The sequence below is a fragment of the Oryctolagus cuniculus genome, chromosome 6, assembly GCF_964237555.1.
Source record: "Oryctolagus cuniculus chromosome 6, mOryCun1.1, whole genome shotgun sequence".
NCBI lineage: Eukaryota > Metazoa > Chordata > Mammalia > Lagomorpha > Leporidae > Oryctolagus > Oryctolagus cuniculus.
Genome location: NC_091437.1, coordinates 105414893 through 105427429, shown reverse-complemented (window position 1 = coordinate 105427429; position 12537 = coordinate 105414893). Strand labels below are relative to the sequence as shown.

At 49.4% G+C, this 12537-nt stretch overlaps 1 long non-coding RNA gene across 1 annotated transcript in view; it reads left to right on the top strand.

Annotated features, from left to right (window-relative positions):
• Positions 1-1634: 1634 nt before the first annotated feature.
• Positions 1635-12537, top strand: part of LOC138849931 (uncharacterized) — a 69156-nt gene continuing 58253 nt past the window's right edge. The window contains exon 1 of the long non-coding RNA XR_011389171.1: positions 1635-2092. This is a non-coding gene — a long non-coding RNA (uncharacterized lncRNA). The remainder of the gene's footprint in view (positions 2093-12537) is intronic.

The window sequence follows — 12537 nt, the reverse complement described above, 5'->3', positions numbered from 1 at the left end:
CCAAGCACTTAGGCCATCTTCCACTACCTTCCCAGGCACATTAGCAGGGAGCTGAGTTGGATGTGGGTCAGCCTGGACGTGAACTGGTGTCCATATGAGATGCTGGTGTCACAGGCAGCACAGCTTAACCAGCTAAGCCACAATGCAGGCCCCTAATAAAAACATTTAAAATTAACTGTTCTATAGTTGTTCAAGAAATAGAACTCATGTTTTCTAGTAAATTGATTTAATATAGTATATCAAATGACACAAAAATGTATGAACCTACAGGAAACCAGGAACCCCAGAAAATTGAATTGTTAAAGTGTCTTAATTATTCCTGAGCAGTGGCTGTCTTGGTCATATACTTATACAGTAAAACAGCAATTTAGAAATCCCTATTTCTCTTTTTTCAAAAGATTTATTTACCTTACTTGAGAGAGTTACAAAGAGGGAGAGAGAAAGAGAGAGTGAGCACTTCCATTAGCAAGTTCATCCTCAAATGTCTGCAATAGCCAGGGCTGATCCAGGCTTTGGTCAGGTGGCAGGAACTCCATCCTGGTCTCCCATATGGGTGGCAGGGACCCAAGGACTTGGGCCATCTTCCACTGCCTTCCCAGGTGCATTAGAGGGAGCTGGATTAGAAGTGGAGCAGCAAGGATTCACTCTGATATGAGATACCCATGTGGCAGGTGGTGGCTTAACCCACTAGCACCACAATACCAGCTCCAGGAGACAATTCTTTTGTTATACTTGACCAGTCTTTGCTGCATTTTATTTATTATTTATTTATTTATTTATTTATTTTTGCAAGACTGAGGTCAAAGAGGAATTTTATTAGAACCTGGCAGATCCTAGCTCTTTACCACAATAACCAACCCTACACAAATGTGATTAGAATTTACTTCCACTGGCCATAAGCTTGATCAAGATAAGCCTTCTCAATAGGATTATCCTTATTTCATATATAGAGAAATATAGTCAAGCCATTGATTAGTATGGATTCCCTGGACTTGTCTATACAATTTTTATTTGCTTATTTTGACAGGCAGAGAGACACAGAGAGTGTGTGTGTTCCCAACTGCTGGTACACTGAGCAATGGCTGGGGCTGAGCCAGGCCAAAGCTGGGAGCGAGGAATTCAAGTCAGGTCTTTCCCGTGGCTGGCAGGCACCCAGCTACCTGAGCCATCCCTGCTGCCTCCCAGGGTCTGCATTGGCGGGAAGCTGGAGTCAGGAGCCAGATCCCAGAAGCAACCCACAGAGGACTGCAGGGTCTTAACCAGTAGGCCAGCATCTGCCCTAGGCCTTATTTTTGAAAGAAATGAAAACCCCTACCAAACGGCATTGCAGACATAGTAGCTAAAGCTGAAGTGGATCTAGTAAATAAACGACCCCTAACTTTGCAGCTTCAGAAGCTTCACGGTGAGCTAAGAATCCTGTCTCGGAGATGGTCTCCCGGCGTCCGATTCTGAAGAAGGAACGACTGACTTCACACTACCGTCTTGGCCGTATCCTCGGCCTCTGCATCTGCAGTACAACCACCCGGGGACCCAAATGTTCAAAGAAACCACATATGTCCTGACCATGTAGACTCCCCCCACCCTTGTCATTATTCCCTAAACAATGGAGCGCGATGACTACCTCCCCCTGAGTCCGAGTCCACATCTGAGGAGTGAAGAGTGACCGCAGAAAGCACTTGGCTTTCTCTGTTGCCTGTTGCAACCTCCAGCCCTGGAGGGAGTGAATCTCTCAGCGGTAAAAGCTAACTCAGGGGCCCTCCAGTGAGAGCAGTGAGAAGCAGGGATGCTGCTTCTGCCAGCGGGGCTTCTGAACGCATATCTAACAAAAGAAAAAGACCTCCCGGCTCTCCCACTGCCCTTCTGTCCTTTTAGTTACACACAGTTTTGATCGGGACTTTCTCTGGCCAAGACTGAAGAACCCTTTAAAAGCCTGGCATCGCACAGACCTGCCACTTAGGAATCGTGCCTTTTGGGCAAGTTTCTGAGCCTCTCTAATCTTACCTGACCATCCAGAAAATTGACTGCTGGAAGAAGGAACTCGTGTAACCAGAAAAGCACACTGCCAAGCCGGCGGGCGGCGGGGCCACGGAAGGTAGGTGGGAGGGTGTGCCGGGATCCCGCGGGGCGCTGCCCTGTTTCTGGGGTCAACACACAGGTTAGGCAGCCCGGCTATCACACGCCAATTAGCCGAGACCCTGGTGGCCAGGAGGAACGAGTGATGCTGAGAGGGGCCACGACCTCCTGTCTTTTTCAAGAGCTCAGGGGGAATCAAGGTGACAGTGAAAGAAGCCATATTTCCGTGGCTCCTGTGGGGATAAAGTGGGATGTGCTTGGCAAGCGACTAATTCCTGGAACTGGGAGAAGCACCCTAGGCCCCAGTAGACTTGGGCTCACCCACTTGGCCTGTTCAGATGTCACTGGGGGAAAGGGTGAGTATCTAATTGACCCTTTGGGAAATTCCCCTTTAGTGTACCCAGGCAATAAAAGGGAGACTCCAACCGCCTGCAGGACGAATTTGGTTTGGTTAGCTCGGGCTTTCCAGACAGGTTCCCCCAGGCCCCGCGCCCACAGGAGCCTGCGGGATGCGTGCACGTGCAGAAAGCCCGCCTCGGGGAAGCCGGAGGCCGCCAGCCGCCCGCGGCTGCGCAGGGCTTGGGGCTGTGAAAGAGCAGCGGGCGCCGGCAGCCCCGCGCCTCCCCGCCCCCGCCCCCACGCGGGATCACACGCTGCAGGCGCTTCATTTGCCGACTGAGCGACTCCGAACAAGGCCCCTGCGCCCTGGGCCCGCGGCGCGCCGTCTGCTCGGCGGCGGCTGGGCCGGGGGAGCCGGCAGGTCTCAGCGGGGCGGCGCGAGCGGATTCCTGGGTGGAAGCCACCGCGACTCCGCCAGGGGCTCCCCCTCGCCTCCGCCGGGGCCGGCAGTGCAAAGGGCCGCCCCTCCTCGGGACCAGCTCCCCCTTCCTTCTGAGGCCTGTGCCGGTAGCATTTCAGGGGACACATGCTCCCGCCTGCAGGCCCACCGGGGGGGGGGGGGCCCAGTGTGTTGTGCTCCCTGGGAAGACGCCATCCCGGCCGCCCGCGGCGGCGGCGGCGGCGTGCACGTGAACTTCCCGTGCTGACCGGGAAGAGCCGCCTTGCCCCGGTCGCCCGCTGCACGTAGGCGGGAGGCACGCAGGTCGCCAGCAGATCAGCTAACCTGCCGGGAAGGCGGCCAGGTCGGGCGAGAGGGACAAAGGCCCGTGCGTCAGGGGCCCCGGGGTCGTGTTTCCACCGGGACCGCGGTCCGCACCACCTCCGTGCGGCCGGCCTCACCCTCGCCCAGCCACAGGCGCTTTGCGAAAGCTCCGCTGGGGATTAGGGAGATAATATCTGCGTGGAGCGCTCCGCGGTTCTGGAAGCAGAATGCTGTGTCAATACCACTTGTCCAAATCACCCCCTCCGCGCCTCCAGTCATCGCCCCTTCCTTCCTTGTCTGTCACGCTTGACATTGCTCTGCGGCCCGAGGTGTACGTGCGGGCGCCTGCGCGCATGGGGGTGGGGCGAGAGGGTGGGATCTGGCTCCGGAATAAAAGCCAGCCCCTTAACTACGATTGGGGGCCAGGCAGATTCCCGGCTGGGAAGCCCCTATAGCTTAGCAGGTTAAAGCCGTGTCTTGGTTTCAGCCTGGCCTGCTGTGTTTCTGTGCTACGTTAACTTTTAGAAGGCATGACCAGGGCAGCAAAATGGAAGAAACTTAAGCTATTTTTCAATTTTTCCACACTTGCCCATATCCAAATATCTGTCTTTTAAAACTTTTCACACTTTACCTAGAGAAAAAATCCTACTGGATGAAGGCTAACGGTCCAGAGGCCACCACTATTCCCTGTGGACAAGAAAGAGTTAACTAGTTCTGTCCCCTGCTGAAAGTTGAGTGTGGGGCTGAGTACAATGAGACCCTCTCATGCAGACAGTGAGACAGTGCTCTGCTCAGTCCCTCGGCCCGGGGGGGAGTCGGGGTCGCCCTTAAGGAGCTCCCTTGCTTTGAGCCATCCTCCCACTCCTGTAACCTGGTGTCTTCCGCCCACCACAGCCCAGAGTTGCCATCTCACTGTGGTCAGAGGTGATGGAGAACCTTCTGGGCTGATAATGCTTCTAGTGTACTCCCTAGCAGTGGTCTGTGTGGCTCATGGTTGCATAAAAAAAAAAAAAAAAAAAAAAAAGTACGCTAAAGCAGCCTGGTGAATCTGTTAACAATAGATACTGCTTCACTTGTGACAAAGTCCACATCTAGGCTGAAGGAGCTGTTGGTTCGTAGGCATGATTTCCTTTTCCTGAAAATCAAATAAATCAGCACAAAAGAGACTGCGCTTTAAGTTGGTTTTGAAATACAGGAATTCCTCAGGCCTCCAGAATGTCAGCTAGATGAAGCATTTTCACAGGGGAAGCTAGCAGCACTTCATTTTTACATATCCCGGTGGGTGGCCTCCGGTTCAACCTGGGGCTACAAGAGGTGGCTGGTCCAGTGCTGATTGCTGGAAAGAGTATCATCCTCTAAATAATTCAGCATCCTCTTGCCCTCTGATTTTCCATCCAAGAGGAATCGAGGCCTGGTTTTACTTCGTTTGTGAGATCCCAATGCAAAAGGGCCTGGCAAAGGCCCCTGAGTTCTAGGCATGTCAGCTCTGGGCCACCAAATAATCTGTGGATGTCATTAAGAGCTGGGAGGCAGCTGGATAAAATGACAGAAATATCTGAGAAAGGCAAATGAAGAATTGACCACAGGGATGGCATGGAAAGTTTTTTCAGAGGTGCAGGGAGCACATCAGGCCGCTGCTGGCTATTCGCCAATAAACGTGACAAAAGAATAGTTGGGTTTCTCTAGGGGATACAAAAATAAGGAAAGGTGACCAGAAGAACTTTACTGTTCCTGAGGCATACATAGAGGAAAAAGAAATGTTTGTAAATGGAAACATACTTTCATTAGCAAAATTCCAAGATTAAGATTTCATTTGACATAGCTCAATTGCAAGGATAACTTATGGATGCTTGCAAGATTAATTCTGATTTTTTAAAAAAGATGTATTTATTTGCAAGTCAGAGTTACAGAAAGAAACAAAGAGAGAGAGAAAGAGATCTTACACTCCCTAAATGGCCAAACAGCCAGGGCTGGGTCAGGCCAAGGGCAGGTGCTTGGAACTCCCAGGTGGGTGGCAAGAGCCCAAGCATTTGGACCATCTTCTGCTGCTTTCCCAGGCACATTAGCATGGAGCTGGAATGGAAGTGGAGGAGCCAGGACTTGAAACAGTACTCATAAGGGATGCCAATGTCCAGGGTCATGGCTTCACCTATGGTGTCACAACGCTGGCTCCAATTCTAATATTTAAATTGGCAAAAAGTTAGAAAATTTGTCCTCTGAAAACTAATTTGAAATTTTATGGAAGATCATATCTTGCCCTGGAGTAATAATTAGAGAATTATATTCATAGATTTGGTAGTGCCAAGGTTTTTTGTTTCAAATCCATTATGTTTCATTGTCCTATCCTTAGGATATCCATAAAGACTTAAATTGAGCAATATATACCACTTAGGGTAACTTTGAAGTAAAATTATATTGTTAAAATAGTCACAGAATTGAAAACTTGAGACTTAATGAATGAAAAAAGGATAATACAAGCCATATAAATAATCATTTGAAAAAAGAATCTAGTGCTTTTCTTCTACTAGCTGATGTCTATTTCAAAGCATTCTCACCATATCTCTTCTCCAGTCACTGTGGCTGCGTCCATGTCTCTGCATTGCTATCTGGGGGGTATCCTATTTTGTGGGGGCACCAGCCCTGTTCTAGGTGTTTACTTATCTTGGATAACACAATAATCCAATGAGGAAGGCATTTATTATCTCCTTTTTGTAGACAAGGAAGCTAAAAGCTTAAAAAGATAAGATAACTTGCCCTTGGACATATAAGTTGTAAAAGTCTTCAAAAGCAGATCTGTGTTTTCCTAAAGCTGGACTCCTCCCCTGTGCCTTCCCAGAGGAGTAAGCTGCCATTCGTTTGAACTGGTGTCTTCCTTCCAAGGTCTGAATCCTCAGAAATCTTTAGGCATGCACAAACTTATGGAACATGTTTCGAGATTCGGAGTACCAGTGAAGGGTCAGAACTTTGGAATCCTGTTTTTCCAAAAAGATTTAAGATACTTTGCAAAGTATCAACCTATATCAATCTAGAAACTGGGTCGGAGGTCTAAATCTCATTTACTATTGCTGAATTGCTTAAAGTGCGGATAGGCTACCTGGTGAACATGTTGCAAGCTTAGAAACATGAGTGTGTTCTTGCTGGGACTCAGAGAAGGCATGGTCCTATGCCATTGGACAAGGGGCTGGTATTGTATTCTGACACAGAGAAAGGATTTAGAGTCTTTTGTAGTCGGGTACTTTCTACCCTTTTGTTTAGAGGATTGAGAAATTCTGAGAGGTACAATAAAGTAATGACATAAAGTTTAGGTTTGTGAAAAAGAAAATTAGGATGCCCTTAACCCATGGTCTCAAATTTCTTCCTTTTAAAAAAGAAAATCTACACTCCCCATGATTTCTTTCCAGATAATAGTGTTGCTCAAATGAGCTAACATTTTAACTATTCATACTTCAAAAATAAAAGGCACTACCATGTGTTTCCTTCCTCCCTCTCTTCCCAGTATGCAGTGGGGCTGGACTTGGGGGCAGTCAGACAATAGCTCAAAACTTTTATTTAACATAATTTTCATATTTAAAAATTTTTCTGATGTTAAAACCTCAAGAGTCAGGCATAAACACACACACAAAATAAATCTTAAGGAGCCTCCTTTGAAATAAGAGAACTTCTGGTTTGGCTGGCTTCGGGGCTCAAGGTTTCCATGGATTCTGTGAAGAACCCAGCCAAGGGTACACGCATGGGTCCTGTTAACTGTGTGTCTTCCTAAGTAACATGAATAGTTGTCTTAATTGCCAGCATTCAAATATGCGTCTTGCAGTTGAGCATTCCAGATCTGTTTCACTCTGGGAGCTACTGAAGGGACCAAATAACGCTCTCTCTCCATTCCTCCACTTTTGCCCTCAAAAGCAAAAGAGAGAAAGTGGGATCAAAAAGCTGGGGCCCATGGCCTCATGGACAATTTTGGTAGTCAGTTCTGTAGTGCCTGACTGGAAAAATGAAGCTGAGGAACTGCCGATTACAGAGGCTGTAGGCTTCTGTACACAAGTCTCATAGTTTTAATCCCAAATTGAGAGTCCTTTCTAGAATTCCACACACACATACATATAACCATTTACTCAATGTGTACTCCATTAGGATGTCCTTGCAAAACTTAGCGACTTTTTTATAGAAAGCTTTTATTTAATAAATATAAATTTCATAGGTACAGCTTTAGGAATATGTCAGTTCTCCCCCCCCCCCCCGCCAATACCGCCCTCCCGTCCCACCTCCTACTCCCTCTCCCATCCCATTAATTAAGATTCATTTTTAATTATCTTTATATACAGAAGATCAACTCTATACTAAGTCAAGATTTCAACAGTTTACACCCACACAGACACACAAAGTATAAAGTACTGTTTGAAGACAAGTTTTACAATTAATTCTCATAGTACAATTCATTAAGGACAGAGGTCCTACATGGGGAGCAAGTGCACAGTGACTCCTGTTGTTGATTTAACAATTGACACTCTGATTTATGACATCAGTGATCACCTGAGTCTCTTGTCATGAGCTGCCAAGGCTATGGAAGCCTCTTGAGTCCACAAACTCTGACATTATTTAGACAGGGCCATAATCAAAAAACAGTGCCTCTCTCTTTTTTTAACGATTTATTTATTTATTTGAAAGTCAGTTACACAGAGCAGGAAGGAGAGGGAGAGGGAGAGGGGGAGAGAAAGAGAGAGAGGTCTTCCACCCGTTGGCTCACTCCCCGATTGGCCTCAACAGCCGGAGCTGTGCAGATCCAAAGCCAGGAGCCAGGAGCTTTTTCCTGGTCTCCCACATGGATGCAGGGGCCCAAGGACTTGGGCAGAAGGTCAAGACAGGTGGGGAGCAATCATCATGCAAGTGAATGGCTTTGAAGAGGCCAACAATGTCCTGAGAACATGCAGGCGAGGGCAGAACAAGGCTTAAGGCAAGGTGGGAGCAGGATTAACTGGACGCATTTACACACACAGACACACACACACACATGAACTTAAAAAAGTTCATGTAGCCGGCACCGCCGCTCAATAGGCTAATCCTCCGCCTTGCGGCGCCGGCACACCAGGTTCTAGTCCCGGTCGGGGCACCGGATTCTGTCCCGGTTGCCCTCTTCCAGGCCAGCTCTCTGCTGTGGCCAGGTAGTGCAGTGGAGGATAGCCCAAGTGCTTGGGCCCTGCACCCTCATGGGAGACCAGGAGAAGCACCTGGCTCCTGCCTTCGGATCAGCGCAGTGCACCAGCCGCAGTGCGCTGGCCGCGGCGGCCATTGGAGGGTGAACCAACGGCAAAAGGAAGACCTTTCTCTCTGTCTCTGTCTCTCTCTCACTGTCCACTCTGCCTATCAAAAAAAAAAAAAGTTCATGTAAATGTGTATCATAATAAAACTATACATGGGCTTCAAAAATGTTTTGTGACCAAATAGACTGAATTTATCTATTTTAAAAAAAGGTTTATTGGGTCCGGTGCTTGTGGTGCAGCAGGTTAACGCCCTGGCCTGAAGCATCTGCATCCCATGTGGACGCCTATTTGAGACCTGGCTGCTCCACTTCTGATTCAGCTCCCTGCTGTGGCCTGGGAAAGCAGTGGAAGATGGCCCAAATCCTTGGGCCCTGCACCCGCATGGGAGACCCCATAGAAGCTCCTGGTTCCTGGCTTCAGATCGGCACAGCTCCAGCCATTGCGGCCAACTGGGGAGTGAACCAGCAGATGGAAGACCTCTCTCTCTCTCTGCCTCTCCTCTCTTTCTGTAACTCTGACTTTCAAATAAATAAATAAATCTTTTTAAAAAAGGTTTATTTATTTGAAGGGCAGAGTTACACACACACACACACACAGAGAGAGAGAGAGAGAGAGAGAGAGAGAGAGAACAGAGAGAAATCTTCCATCCACAGGTCCACTCCCCAAGTGGCCGCAATGGCCGGAGCTTGACCAATCTAAAGGCAGGAGACAGAAGCTTCTTCTAGGTCTCCCACGTGGGTGCAAGGGCCCAAACATTTGTGCCATCTTTCACTGCTTTTCCCAGACCATTAGCAGGGAGCTGGATCTGAAGTGTAGCAGTCAGGACTCCAACTGGCACCCATATGGGATGCCAGTGTCACAAGCTCCAGCTTAACCCACTATGCCACAGTGCCAGCCCCTGCAGTTACCTTTTTTAAAGATTATGTTTGAAAGGCAGAGTTATAGAGAGGCAGAGAGAGAGAGAGAGAGAGAGGTCTTCCAACTGCTGGTTTACTCCCCAAATGGCCGCAATGACCAGAGCTGTGCCAATCAGAAGCCAGGAACCAAGAGCTTCTTTCTGGTCTCCCATGTAGGTGCAGGGGCCCAAAGTCCTGAGCCATCTTGTACAGCTTTCCCAGGCCATAGCAGAGAGCTGGATCGGAAGTGGAGCCGCTGGGACACTAACCGGCGCCCATATGGGATGCTGGCACTGCAGGTGGCAGCTTCACTCGCTACACCACAGCGCCGGCCCCCGCGGTTACCTTTTAACTCCATTTTCCACTAATTTTTTAAATACCTTTGTGTGTGTACACATATAATACTATTACATATAAATTACATTTTAATAATATTTCATGTAATATATAATTGTTTATATATACATACATATGAGAGAGAGAGTGAGAAAGAGAAGAGAGGGAGAGGAAGATGGTAGAAATGGAAAAAGCAGTATCTTGTTGGAGTGTCTGGTCTTAGAGATTTCTTACTTTCCTGTGTAGCTAGTACAAGTCACGGCTAAGGCCAGACAGCAGCTCGAAGCAATGACAAAACATATCAAAAGATACAGCGAGATAAGAGGACTTGTCAACCCTTTCCTGTGGCTCACTGTCAGAGCATTTTAGAATTGGTGAAGTACGTTTCCCAAAGTCAGATGGGCAGGTGCACGGAGCGCACTCCTCCCTGGCCCCCATCTCCTGCTGTTTCCACACCACCTCTACGTCTCACTTCTTATCTCTCCAAGTCATGCTGCTTCTGCATTCCACTTCATAACATGGACATATTTTGTCTTTTTTTTTTAAAGATTTATTTTATTTATTTGAAAGAGTTACAGAGAGGTAGAGACAAAGAGAGGTCTTCCATCTGCTGGTTCACTCCCCAGTTGGCCGCAATGGCCGGAGCTGCACAGATCCGAAGCCAGGGGCCAGGAGCTTCATCTGGGTCTCCCACATGGGTGCAGGGGCCCAAGGACTTGGGCCATCCTCCACTGCTATCCCAGGCCACAGCAGAGAGCTGGATTGGAAGAGGAGCAGCCGGAATCAGAACCGGCGCCCACATGGGATACTGGCGCTCCAGGCCAGGGCTTCAATCCACTGTGCCACAGCACCAGCCCCCATATTTTGTGTTAACATGAAAATCATAGTGCTATCTATGACTCTATCCAGAAAAACTGGCGCTCTTGAAGGTTTCACATGTTCCAACCTGCAGAACGTAGCGCCCGAGCATGCTCTCTCCAGGACACGGCTTCCTGTTCTGCACACGGAATTGTTGCTTTTGAGATCCAGCCGCTTAGACGCTCTCCGAACATAAAGGACTCTTCTCTCTTGGGTGAAATTGCCGTGAGGGCCCCCACCTTGCCTTTTATGCGCGGAGAGCCTCCTGTTCTCCCTGCAGGGCCGTCTGTGCCTGAGCACTCACTGGTCCTCGCCACAAGCACCATCTGAGAGCCCATTCTTGTGGCAGACACTGTCCAGGGGTGAACGAGACAGCCTGCCGCCTCGCCTTGCCCTTGTCAAGAGAGAAATAATAAGCCTGCCCTCTCCTCTCACCCTTCACGAACTCTGCAGTGCGGAGGGAGCAGTGACTCCTCTAGGGAGGCAGTTTCATCAGAAAGGAAGAGATGATCATGAAACGAGACCCTCAGAGCGCCATATTGATCCGGATGGAATTTTGCCTGTGCCCAGACAGTGAAGGCTGCGCTGAGCTTCATGTTGAGATATTCTGCTCCGTTCCACCCCGTTTTGGAAAATCGAGGCCACCGAGGCTGCTAACCTGTTCAAGGTGACTTTGCTAATTAGTGCCAGAGCTAGGACGGGAACGTAGGCCATCAGATTCCTGTTTCACCTTAATGCCCTTGGAATCCTATGGCCAGTGGTTAGAGCAGGGCAGCCAAAGGACTGAGCCAGCCCGACTGCCAGGATGTGCCAGTTTCTCGGCTGGGCCTGGGGCTGGGGCTGGTGAGGTGTCCGCCGCTGCTCGGATTTCATCACGCAACAGGAAGATTTCCTCCTTGGGATTAGAACCTGAGCTACTGCTCCTTTTGAATTTTGAATCCCTGCCTTGTCTTCTTAAAGAAAAGAGCACGGAGTCGGCAGCGTGCCCGTGCCGTGCTGTGTAAGGTGTCAAACCCATCACTGAGAGTAAACAGCCACAGTGGGCGAAGTGGGATTAAGACAGCCCGGGGCAAATCCTGAGGCCGGCCCTCTCCCCTGCTGAACAGCCGGAGCCAGCGCTGTGTTAGCAGCCTCCTGCTTTATCTACAGACGAACTGCTTATCTTTTCATCTAAGCGTGGCAGATAAGTGTCTCCAGGCACAGAGTACAGCCTGTGCCCAGGCACTGAAAGGCGCGTTATTGTTGAAGATTATGTAAAAAGACTTGTTGGGAGCTAAAAAAAAAAAAAAAAAAAAAAAAGTTAAATCATAGAGTTCTGTTTGTTCCTGTTGTCAGAGTGGGATATCAGGCAAGCCCAGAAGGAAAGAAAGGCTCGGACGCTGTCAGCTAGCACACGAGTACACACGTGTGAGCCGAAGTCACGCGGCCTTTTGACGCCCACAGAACAAGCCGCTTGCGAGTGGCCTGCGAGAGCCAATGGCTCACGGTGCCCGGCAGGACGGGAGTGGGCTACGGGCGTGAGACTTCCACCCTGGCCTTGCCCGGTGCAGGGCTGGAGGGGAGGAGGCCCTCTGGTGTGTTTCCCTCCCTTTCCATGCCTCCTGTCCTCCCCTGCCCGTTACTGACTTTCTCCCTCCTCCCCCAGCTCCTGGGAGTCTTCTGGGCCCGTCTCCCTCCCCGTCCATCTGCTGCTCCTGTCTCCAGCACCACACCCTGGGCCCAGCCACATCCACCTGTCTTCCTGAAGCTTGACAATAACCTCCCCACAAGTCTCCCAGCACCCAAGCCTGATGCTCCCACCCCAATCTATTTTCCACTCTGCACACCAGGGCTGTTTTCAAAGTATAAATCTCATTTGCACAAAACCATCAGGGTGCGACCAGCATTTCACGCTGCTTGGAATGCCCACATCCCATACAGGGGACATTGGTTTGATTCTCAGCTCTACCCCCTATTCCAGCTTCCTGCTAACGCACACCTTGGGAGGCAGCAGATGATGGCCCATGTAGTTGGGTCC